Genomic DNA, 12,500 nt, shown 5'->3' on the forward strand with positions numbered 1-12,500 from the left:
TATAATGATTTTCATATTAAGGTAATAGTTGCTTCAAACGTAGAAGTACAGTACAAAGAACAGAAACTAGAAAGAATGCCATTAACAGTAGTAAAAGTAATGGACAAACTTTGCTAGGTTTAGATTGGCTACAGTATTTGAAGTTAGACTGGTCTAGTATTTTGAAGGTTACAGGTAAACAAGATGAACACAAAAATGAGATATCTGTGGATAATATCATATCAGAGTTTCAAGACATATTTGAAGATAAGGTAGGTACAGTAAAGAATGCAAAGACAATTTAATTTTTTAAACCTGACAGTTCTCCTAGATTTTGTGCTCCCAGACCAGTCCTGTCTGCACTGAAGGGTGCAGTTGAAACAGAAATCAGGAGATTAGAAAATGAAGGTTCCTGGGAAAAGGTTACATATTCAGATTGGGCTACACCATTAGCTCCTATTGTGAAGGAAAGTGGATAGGTTAGGTTATATGGCGATTACAAAGTAACGTTGAATCCACAACTGCAAGTAGCTTAACATCCCTTACCAAATCCGAGAGACATGTTTGCAACTGTTAGGATGCAGTGTTTTTTTCTAAATTAGATTTAAGACAAGCATTTAAACAGCTTCCCTTGGATAAAACTTCACAAGAATTATGTACAGTAAATACATCGTTAGGTTTGTTTAGACCAAAGAGATTACCTTTTGGAGTTGCAAGTAGCCCAGCTATATGTCAACAATCTATGGATAAGATTTTTTCAGGAATGTAAGGAGTATTTATTTTTATATATGATATTTTAATTGCTGGTAAAGACAAAAGAGAACATAGAGAAAGACTGCGAACAGTTCTGAAGAAGTTGAAGGAACATATTAGAGTAAATAAGAGCAAATGTATTTTAGAAGTTGATTCAGTGGAATACTTAGGTTTTGTAGTAAATGGCAAGGGTATTCACAAAACTAAAGAGATGATTAAAGGTCTACAATCAACAAAAGTGCCAGAAAATGTTAAGGAATTGCAATCATTTTTAGGTTTAGTAACATTTTATGGAAATTTCATTCAGAATTTGTCTACAATTGCACATCAATTGTATAATTTTTTGAATAAGGGTGTAGAATGGAAGTGGACAAATGAGTGTCAGGAATCTTTTGAAAGAATCAAACAGGAAATAACATCACCTAGACTCCTAGTACATTATCAAATGGATTTACCAGTTAAATTAGTATTTGATGAATCAAACATAGGTTTAGGTGCAGTATTATCTCATGTAATGCCAGATGGAACAGAAAAAACAATTGCATTCACTTCTAGAGTATCGAACAAGGCAGAAAGGAATTACCCTCAAATAGAAAAGGAAGGTTTAGCATTAGTTTATGAAGTAAAAAAATTCCAAATGTATCTTCATGGTAGGAAAAAGTTCACACTTGTTACAGATCATAAACCTTTATTAGAAATATTGTGTCCAAAAGCTAGCCACGTACCACTATGATATAGAATACCGTCCAACATCTAACATGGGTAATGCAGATGCTTTATCCAGATTACCCGAAGACAAAGCTCCAGAAGAGTATGATGACAGCGTTCTGTTAATTTCTGTATATGATGTAGCCATAACTGCAAAAGATGTAGCACACAGTACCAAAAGAGACCCAGTACTTAGTAAGGTTTTAGAGAGTTTGATGACAGGTAGGGACTTATGTGGAAAAGAGGAAAATTGTAAACCCTATAAGGATATATGGTATGAACTGAGTGTAACACAAGGAATAGAGATGAGAGGTTCAAGGGTACTTATTCCTAAATCACTGAGAAATAAGGTTTTGTCTGAAATACAAACAGATCACCAAAGTATTGTAAGATCAAAGTCAATTGCAAGAACTTTTGTATGGTGGCCAGGTGTATATAAATATATGGAATCTTATATAAAGAATTGTATGAATTGTGTTATGCAACAAAACAATCCTCAATTTGCTAGAATGCACCCGTGGGAGTTACCCAGGTATCCATTGCAAAAAGTGCATATAGATTTTGCAGGTCCTTTTTTAAATTATTTGTTTTTGATAGTAGTAGATGCTTACAGTAAGTGGCCAGAAATAAAAGAGTTCATGCAAATTTTTTTTACACATGGTATTCCAGAAAGAATTGTTACAGATAATGGTCCACAATTTACCTCACAAGAGTTTAAAGAATTTTGTGATGTCAATGGTATAAAGCATACATTTTCATCAGCGTATCATCCATCTAACAATGGAGAGGCTGAAAGATTTGTTCAGACTTTTAAGCATAATATGAAGTGTAAAAAAGCAAATTCAGGTAACATTTTAGCATGTATCAAAGTTTTTATTGACTTATAGAACAATGCCAGACAGCACAACAAGCGTGACACCCTGAAATTTGTTGATGAGGAGGAGGATTAGGTGTAAGTTAGATATGTTGTATCTAAGTTTGCAATGTGATTCAGAAGATAAAGGGTATAAAGAAGTAGTAAAGCTTCCTAATTTAAGAATTTTTTTACCTTTATATGATGTCATGGTACGATCGTACAACACTCCAGAGAAGTGGGTACCAGGAGAGATTGTAAGAGAGATAGGAAATTTACATTATGATGTTCGTGTTGGTGGTAATGTTGTAAAACGTCATGTTGATCAATTACAGCCATTAAAAAGAAATACAGTAGAGCATGTGAATGTTAGAGATGAGAAACTTAAAGAAGTAGTTAGATCAAATGATTCAAATATTAACCAAGATGCTCCTACATCAAATGTAAATTCAGAACCAATTCATATACCAGTACAAGAGGAGGTTAAAGTGCTTCTTAATAGGATTAATAGAGGAAAGCCCCCTGAGAGATTAGATTTATGAAGATTTTTAAAATGTCAAGTTAAGGCGGAGGAGATTTATGTATTATTGTAATAATATACTGTATTACTTCTTTATTTTGATATTAGGATTCAAGCATTTATTAATTACCTCAAAGATAGGATGTGATTCTTTATAATTTTGTACTGAAGTAGGATTTAAGTCTTTTGAGAGCGATGCTCTTTTGTTGTTTGGCATTGTTTTGTTAAACAGATTGTTTATGATGCTGCACACACACTTGGGAGCTGGCTGTCACGGAGCAAGGTAGTCACAAGATATTATTAAACTTGTTATTTAAGAATACCAATGTATCATTAAATCCCACCGAGATAATTGGCGTTCATAGATAGGATCAGCTGAGGAATAATTACTAATAATTCTGCATCAATTGCAGGTAAACATCATGTTTGATGATGTAGACATCCTACCAACCTTATAGTACCTACTACAGGTCTTCAAACAGAGTTAGACAAGTCCTCATACCTACTTTGTCCCGTTCAAAACCCTCACTTGAACTCTCCTCACTATCACATATTACTTCACTCTCACTCCCTGAATGTTCCGCTTTAGCTAACTCATGTTTTAATTTATCCCTAACTAACACCAACATCTCTACTCTGGTGTCTGCCGTCTCTGCAGAACACCCAACCACTTAGCACATTCAACTAACTGTTTCTTACTTAGCAGGGGCAAATACTTCAGGCAATCAGCTGACCCGAAAAACTCAACAGGATAAAAAATAAATCCCTCCAAAACAATAAAAAAACAGGGGAGAATGTAATGCTAATACAAAAGAAAATTAATATTGAAAAGTCCACCCGAGCGTTGCTCCAATGACCAAAATAACTGATAGCCTGAGCTCCCTATCCTGTCACGGTCGCCAAATATTTCATGACCCCTGGTGGGTCCTGGTGCAAGTTCTTATTGCAAGGAAAGGGAGAACTCTTTTGGAAGTAATATCCGTTGTAAAATTGGCCAGTGGTAACGAAAACACTTAGGAAAACTTAGCAATATTTATTAACAACAACTTTTCTGAAAAGTTAACCTTGTGACTACCTAAAAATTTATAACTCAACACTACGAAAATAACAATGATTAACAAATAACTAAATGAACACTTTAACCAATTAATAATTAACAAGTGTCACTTGAACAATAATAACAAAACTCCCCAACGGAAACCACACACTCTCAAGAAGAAAGAGTCAATTGAAGATTAAACACTCAAATTGGTAATTACAACACACTCTCAAATAGAGAGAGTTAAATAAAATGATTAAACACTAAACATAACAGAAAACACTAAATACCTAGCCCTATCACACTCTTTGAGGGTGGAGAAAAATAACTCCCATACCTCCAAATAAAGCAGCGGCTACACCGGCACACTCCTAATATAGGGAGTACAGCTCCGTAGGACTCCTCACCAAAGGGAAGGACATGGAGTCCCAACCCCCAAAACAAGGTAAATAATCTTTCCTACCTGGCAACTGCCTCGCACATCTGGACATGACAAGGATGCGTCAACAGGGTTTCCTCTCCAGAATACTCCTCAGAGCTGTTATTTAATGCCTCGCCTCTGCAGAGCTCAGAAGAGAGCACTCAGGAACAGCAAAACACCACAGGTGGCAGAAATGCCCCTGCAAAAAGCCGTCAATGTTGGGTGGCGCAATCCTCAAGAAGGCTCAAATCAGGCCGCAGCTGCTGTAGGTCCGCAAAGCCTCAGATCTGGACTGGTCACTTTAGCGAACGAGTTCCTCGCGGGTAAACACAGGTGTTTGTTGCCATCCAAGGACTTGTAAAACATGGAGAAGAAGCGTTAAACTAGGTACTTTTAACTTAAAAGGAGAGGGGAGGAGGTTGAACAGCTTTTCAACAGAAAAATTGTTAAATTTACAATAACCTTACATAACAAATAAATACAGAAAGAAGGCTGATAAAAATCAAAAGAAAAAATCACGGTAATCCATATATATATATATATATATATATATATATATATATATATATATATATATATATATATATATATATATATATATATATATATATATATATATATATATATATATATATATATATATATATATATATATATATATAATAAACTCACGTTATTTGGCCAAAGAAAAACATTATTGACAAAATAAGATACCTTTATTATTTTGAATAGTTGCACATAATAGTGAGTTATTTAAAAATTCAACTAAGCAGTAGAGTTTTTAACATATAATAGATCTTCAGTAAAATTCCTTGGAACATGGCTAGGTACATAATGTTCAAAAGATACTGTATTGGTTTTCCATCTACCTACTTTTTGTACCACATTAGGATCAAATCCTACAGAGATAGCTTTGGTAGCACCTGAAGGTCTGAAACTTTTTGCTGAGTAAACATTCCTAGGTAAATCTACCAAAGGAATCGATTCATTTATTATATTAGTGATAGCCTGGCTAGATAGAGCACCGTATGGGCTCTTCAAAGATATAAAATCAGGCCCATTAGGCTTTCTAAAGTTCTGTGTTCTATACAAATAACATCTCATTGTACGAACAGGACATAAGTTAATTTCACTTGAAAGTGCTACATCAACTACAAACCCATGCCTCTTACTATCATTTGTATTACCATTAATAATTATAGACCTGCTACCATTTTCACTAAAGATTACCTGATCATCTGGAAATGAATAGTTATGAACTTTGCCTGACCCATCGACCATCACTGCCTTAGGGGCAATGTCCGAGGGCCGTAACATGGTCACTATGGCTATTAAACAAATACATTTTAATCTCAATTTTTTTACATTAATAGTGTGATTATCCCATTTAATGAAAAAAAATTGAAAATTTGTCAAGTGGCATAACACTGGAAATCATTCTCGGGGCTTTAGTACTTGATTTCACAATACTTAACACCAACTGCTTGATAAACACATCATTAGTAATGTCAATATTGCAATGAACAATATATACATGAGATAGTGAGGACAATATACAGTTAAACATTGATGAAGGTCTGTCACTCTATGATGAAATAGTTAATAAACATTCTGCCAATACACTAGAAGTGGGAGGTGGAAAATCCTCCCCAGAATTATCACATAAATAATTATTTTTTCCAAGATACATATCAAAATTATTTATTGTTGACTGTGCCCACCCAAATTTCAGTCTTGATGCTGCTTGAAGTGACCACCCCTATTGAAGTGCCTGTTGTTTCCACAAACTCTCCAAGCAAACATTTTCCATCTTCTGTTTCGCAGTGGCTCTGGTTTAGCAGGATTCAGTTGAATGATTGCTTTCTTGGACACCCTGACGGGTGGACATATTGACAACTGGGTTAGAGTTTTGAACCATGTTTGAGCTGCCCACAATGGGGCTATTACTGTAGCATGTGCTCTCTGACCTTCTATTACTGAAAGAACTTTGTCTAAAAGTCTTATAGGTGGATTTACAAAGTTGTTCTCCCTTTCCCAATCCTTTTGTGCCAGAGCATCCAACTTCATACTATTTGGGTCGAAAAATCTTGTGTTGTAGATTGGTAGCTGTGTGTTGTCGCAGATCCAAACCTGTCTATTGTGTGAAGTCCCCACATCTAGTCCAAAAACCGGAACAATAGTCTTGACAACATCCACTCGTGTTTGTCCACCACTCTTGATAACATATCTGCCTGGGTGTTTAGTTTGCCGCTCAAATAACGAGCAATAATTGTTAGATTGTTTTGTATAGCCTCGGCCTATATTAACTTATGAATTTCTGTCGACTCCACCACTGAACCACCCCTGTGATTGATGTACGCTACTGTAGTGATGTTGTCTGATAAAACTTGAATCGCTTTTCCTTTTAGGCTGGGAAGAAAGGCTCTTACACTTAGAAGAACAACCACCAACTCTCTTACATTGGAGTGTTGGTGAGACATTTCTGGGTCCCAGAAAACCTGAGTTGTCTGTTCTTTGCAATGCCCTCCCCAACCAAGTTAGGATGCGTCAGTCACCAGCTGGCCGTCAACTTCTGAGGGTAACATTACTTTCCCATTCCATTTTGCTAATGATTCATACCACCACACGAGATCTTTCTTGGCACATGAGTCCAGTTCTAGTTGAGATCCCCATGTATTTTTTTTATCAACTTGTACACATTTCTTAGCATTAATCTGCCTGACAACACTGCTTTACATATAAAATTGCACTGGCCACCGATTTTTGACAATACTCTAGCACACACTAACTCTTGAGTTAACACCCTTTTAATTTCTTTCCTAACTTTAGAAATCTTAGTACTAGGTACCTTTAGCATTGGTATTCCATTATCTTGAGTTTCTAAGAGTAGGCCTAAATATTCTATTGTAGACTTAGGAATTAATATGGATTTTTCAAAGTTGATTTTCCAACCAAGGTCAGTAAGTGTGTCTACTACCACTTCAGTATCTAGTAGTAGTGTGGAATCAGGACCGCATAACAGGAAGTCATCAACATAAAGTATTAACCTGATGCTGCATTCTCTTAGATACTTCACAACTGGCCTCAAAACTTTTGAAAATAAATGTGGTGTAATAGAACATCCAAAATTCAACACATTCCAAACATAATATTGGTCTCTCCATTAAAACTCAAAATATTTCCTGAAGTCACGTCTAACGTCTATCAAGTATATGATGAAAACCGTCTTTCAGATCAACACTAACGTAAGAGTCACCATTCTTTACAACGTTTGGTAAACATGTTAAGTCTTCATATCTTGTCTTTGGTACTTCAATAAACTGATTGACTAATGTCATATCACTAATCAATCTGTATTTTTCTTTTCCTTTCTTTCTAGTACATCCTATAGGTGACACACATAGGGGTTTTTCTGAAACCTTACTAATGAAACCGTCATTTAGGTAGTTCGCTATTATAGAGTCAATAAAACATTCTTCTTCCACACTAGAAGTATAGTTCGCGAATTCACACTGTTCCGGTTTTGACAAAAATGGTATAGTCACTCCATATTTTAGCCAGGCTATTATATACTCAGGGGTTCCAATTTTTTCCAAGACTGTATATTTTCTACCAAATTACACATTACACTCATTGCTCAACAGAGAAGCGAAATGAAGAACTTTGTCTAAAGACCATGAAATGGGCTTTGGAGGTGCTGAAGGTCTGAACCTAGCGCAGGCTTTCGGAACTTTATTAAAGATCTCGTTACCGAGGTCGACCTGGAAGGCATATAGAATGGGTCTTGTCAAAGCAGACTTACACGCCGAAATCGTGTTAGCTGCCAACCCCTGACCATGGAGGTGGATGAAGAAAGATAAGCAGAAGTCTGTCGAGATCTCCTGCGGATTCTTCGCCTTGACAAAGGCCACCCATTTTCTCCAAGATGACTCATATTGCCTTCCAGTAGATTTGCACTTATATTCCTCTAGGAAGTCAATCCTGGCTTTCGAAATCCCGAAACGCTTTTTCACCGCTAGGGAGAGAGAATCATGAGCTGCAGGGTCCGGGTTTTATGTAATGAAGCACACACAGTCGACTTCTTGACTCGCTGGGTCAGAACTGGATCTGGTAGCGTTATAAACTTCAACCGTAGTTCCAATGCCAGGGGGAACCACACGCTGTTAGGCCACTTGTGGGCAACTATTGCCGCTACCCCCTTGAAGGATCTCAGTTTGTTGAGGACCCTCAACAGAAGGTTGTGAGGAAGGAACAGATAAATTCTGGACCATCTGTTCCAGTCGAGGGACATCGCGTCCACTGCTTCCGCTAAGGGGTCCTCGTACGGGGACACGTACAGGGGCAACTTCTTGTTGTCTTTCGTCGCAAAGAGGTCTATCTGCAGTTCTGGGACTTAATTCAAAATGAAGGAGAATGATCCTGCGTCTAAGGACCATTCCGACTCTATCGGTGTGAACCTGGATAGAGCGTCCGCTGTCACATTGCAGACTCCTTGAAGGTGAACTGCCGACAGGTACCACTTCTTCTTTTCCGCCAATCGGAAGATGGCCAACATCACCTGGTTGAGAGGTGGTGACCTCGATCCTAGTCGATTCAAGCATCTCACAACTACCTCGCTGTCCATCACCAACCTTATGTGGATCGAGTGACGCGGGGAGACTTTCTTTAAGGTAAGGAGCACTGCCATAGCTTCTAGAAAGTGTATGTGAAAGGTCTTGAATAGATTGGACCAAGTCCCCTGGACTTTTTTCCGATGAGAGTGACCTCTCCATCTCTCCTTTGAGGCGTCTGAGTGAATCGTCACCGACGGGGGAGGTGGCTAAAGAAGAACCGACTTCTTTAGATGTCTGGCTTGGGACCAAGGCCTGAGAAGAGTACGTAGCCGAAGCGGAACTGGTCTTCTCAGATCTCTTCGCGCGTTTGATGCATAACTTCTTCAAACTCCGGTTACATCCTTTAGCTGTGCTCTTAGCACTGGGTCTGTCACCGAAGCAAACTGGAGAGAACCCAGTACCCTCTCCTGTTCGCGTCTTGATATCCTTTCGGAATCTAGAAGTCTCTTGACAGAACCCGCTATCTCCTTCCTTTTCTTCGCCGGGATGGAGAAACGGTGTGACATTAGGTCCCAGTGGATTCCCAGCCACTGGAACTTTTGAGATGGAGAAAGTCGAGACTTTTTTCTGTTGATCTTGAAGCCTAGATACTCTAGGAACTGGATCACTTGACTGGAAGCTTGCAAGCATTCTGTCTCGGATGCTGCCCACACCAGCCAGTCGTCCAGGTAGGCTACTACCTGAATTCCCTTTAGGCATAATTGTTTGAGAGCTACGCTCGCAAGCTTCGTGAAAATCCTTGGGGCTATATTTAGCCCGAATGGCATGGCTTTGAAGGCGTATATTCTTCGCTGTAGCTTAAACCCTAGGTAGGGGGAGAGTCGACGGTTGATTGGGACGTGCCAATGGGCGTCTGACAAGTCTATGGAGACGGAATATGCCCTCTTGGGCAGTAAGGTCCTTATGTGTTGCAGTGTTAGCATCTTGAACTTGCAATTCACTATGAACTTGTTGAGTGGCGACAAGTCCAGAATGACTCTGAGCTTTTCCGAGTCTTTCTTGGGAACACAAAACAGCCTCCCTTCGAATTTGATGGACTTCACCCTTCGGATCACTTTTTTCTCCAACAGTTCTTGGACGTACTCCCCCAGAACGGGGGTGGAGTGTTGGAAAAACCGAGGGCACGGGGGTGGAGTCCTGTACCAGCTCCAGCCCAGTCCGTTCTTGAGTAGGCTGTGGGCCCAGGGATCGAAGGTCTCCCTCCTACCGGCATCATCTCACTTGGACTGCCGTCCTGAGGTCTTGCCTCCCTGACTGCGACCACCCCTGAATCCCCTTCCCCTTGAGGGGTGCCTAGACGAGCCTCTGGCTGCTCCTCTAGGCTTTGCTCGAAAGAAAGTAGACTGCCCTTCGAACGTTGGGTGAATCCTTTGGACTGTGTCGACACGGCCTGGGGTACCCACTGGAATGTGGTTGGGGTTTGTGGCACCGTCTGGGGCACTGAAGGCAAGGGCAATTGCAGTTGCTGTTTCTGTCTAAGAGGCTTGGCTGGCCGAGACGGTAGCCTTGTCCACATAGTCTTCCTCTTTGGCTGAGGACCCTCATCAGGGGAAGACTTTCTTTTGATAGCCAGGCCCCACTTCTGGAGAAGGTATCTATTCTCCGTGGCGGCCTTATCAACAACTTCTTTGACCAATTCGGTAGGGAAAAGGTCTTTTCCCTAAATGTTGGAGGAGATTAGTTTCCTTGGCTCGTGCCTCACCGTAGCCGAGGTGAACACGAACTCCCTACAAACTCTCCTCGCCTTGACGAAGCTATAAAGATCCTTCGTCACTGTGGCCAGATGAGTCTTGGCCACTACCATGAACATTTCATGGACCTTGGGGTCACTTGCCATCGTCTCAAGAGTAGTCTGAAGAGACATTGAGGCAGCCAGTCTTTCTCTTGTCTAGAGCTCTCTCCGCAAAAGATAGTCAGGCAGCTTAAGGAGGTCCTCGCCGAACTGACGTCCGGCAATATAAGCCTCCAACTTCCCAACTGTGAAGGTAAGATGGACGTCCTTCCAGTCTTTGTGGTCCATAGGCTGGGCCAGCAACAAGGGTTTACACTCCTCCAGGAAGGGGCAAGGCTTGCCGGGCTCGACTGCTTTTAGTACAGCCGCAAACCCTTTCTGTAAAAAGGGGAAGGCTCTAGCAGGAGAGGACACAAAGGAAGGGAGCTTCTTACTCAATGCAGCTAATTTTGAGTTCGTGAAGCCCCTCTCTTTCATCGAGGATGAAAGCAAAGCTTGAGCCTTAGCATGGTCCATCACTATGACCTCCTTCGGCTCTGTCTCCTCCTTTGAAGCTGGTTCCTTCCTCAACCGGACATAACAGTCCGGATATGACCCCTTGCTGGGCCAGAATTCCACCTCCTCTAGGGGAACTGAACCCAGCTTATCCGAGATGACGATCTTTCCAGTCGTCATCGGCATGTGCTCAGCATACCTCCACGGGTTAGCATCTGAGCACAAGGGAAGGTCTTTCACATTGAGCCTTTTCTGGGGCCCATGTGATGCTGCAAGCCTCTGCATCTGCAGTTCCATTGCAGCCGCCTACTCCTGATTCTCCTTCTGCATTTGTTGGATCATTCCAGCAATGGAGGAGAGGGCCTGTCCTAGCTCTACTGGGAGAGCGGACGATGTTGAGGGAATAGGCTCCGGGATCTGGACCGGAGTAGCCGACACCTCGTCGACCTCCTCCTCTACAATGTCTGGGGCTTGAACTTCATCCTGGGCTCCTGCCAGGAGGTCTTCCTCCAGACGCTCATCCACGTCAGACATCCTGTCGTCCAACTGGATGTCTTGCAAAGCGACCGGGACTTCAGCATCCACCTGGATCTGAACTTGTTGATCTCCTCTTGAGGCTGGGGAATCACTGCATCAGCTGATGCCCTAGGGAAAAGATACGCCCTCATCTTCTCACTTGGAAGATAAGGTCCAGAGGTGTTCTTCTGGAAGCCCCTTACCCAGGTACGAAGCTTCTCCCTTGCTATATCCCTTGATTCCGCCGTCCTAGGGGAATCAAAGGCCTCAGTAATCAGGTTAGTGCACACGGTACATACCTGAGGGTCCCAATACTGGAGATCACCCTTGGAGACAGCGCATGCTGCGTGCCTCCTACAAAACTCATGTCCGCAGAGGTTCTTACTGCGGACGTTGCAGAAAACACTTCCGCAGTTCGGAGGGTCCTCCTGTAAAGAGAAGAAATTACCATGAGTATCAAGTGAACTACGTATCACTGGATATGCACAGTTTAGCATAACAAATCAGAAAGGAAAGACACACACTTGTGTTTCCTTCACAACCAATTGTTACAGCCTTCCAGATAATAAAATCGTATGGTTAATCTCTTCTAGAATAACCACTGAAAAGTTTCCAGAGAAAACAGGTGTAGCTCACACCTAAGCAATGATTTTAAAATCCCGGATAATAGACAAGAAAGAACTCACTTTCTTATCTGTAAGGCAACACCAAAGGGCTGTGAAAGACAACACAAAAGTGTTAGAACACACAGTGCTGTACCAAAACTTATACTATAGTTTTCTTCCTACAGTATATGTTATACTGAAGAATACTAGTACAGTATAGAAGGTAATGTGCCGGCCAGCAATTGCCGGCCGGCACACACCATAAC

This window comes from Palaemon carinicauda, chromosome 10 (genome assembly GCF_036898095.1).
Source record: "Palaemon carinicauda isolate YSFRI2023 chromosome 10, ASM3689809v2, whole genome shotgun sequence".
NCBI classification, from domain to species: Eukaryota; Metazoa; Arthropoda; class Malacostraca; order Decapoda; family Palaemonidae; genus Palaemon; species Palaemon carinicauda.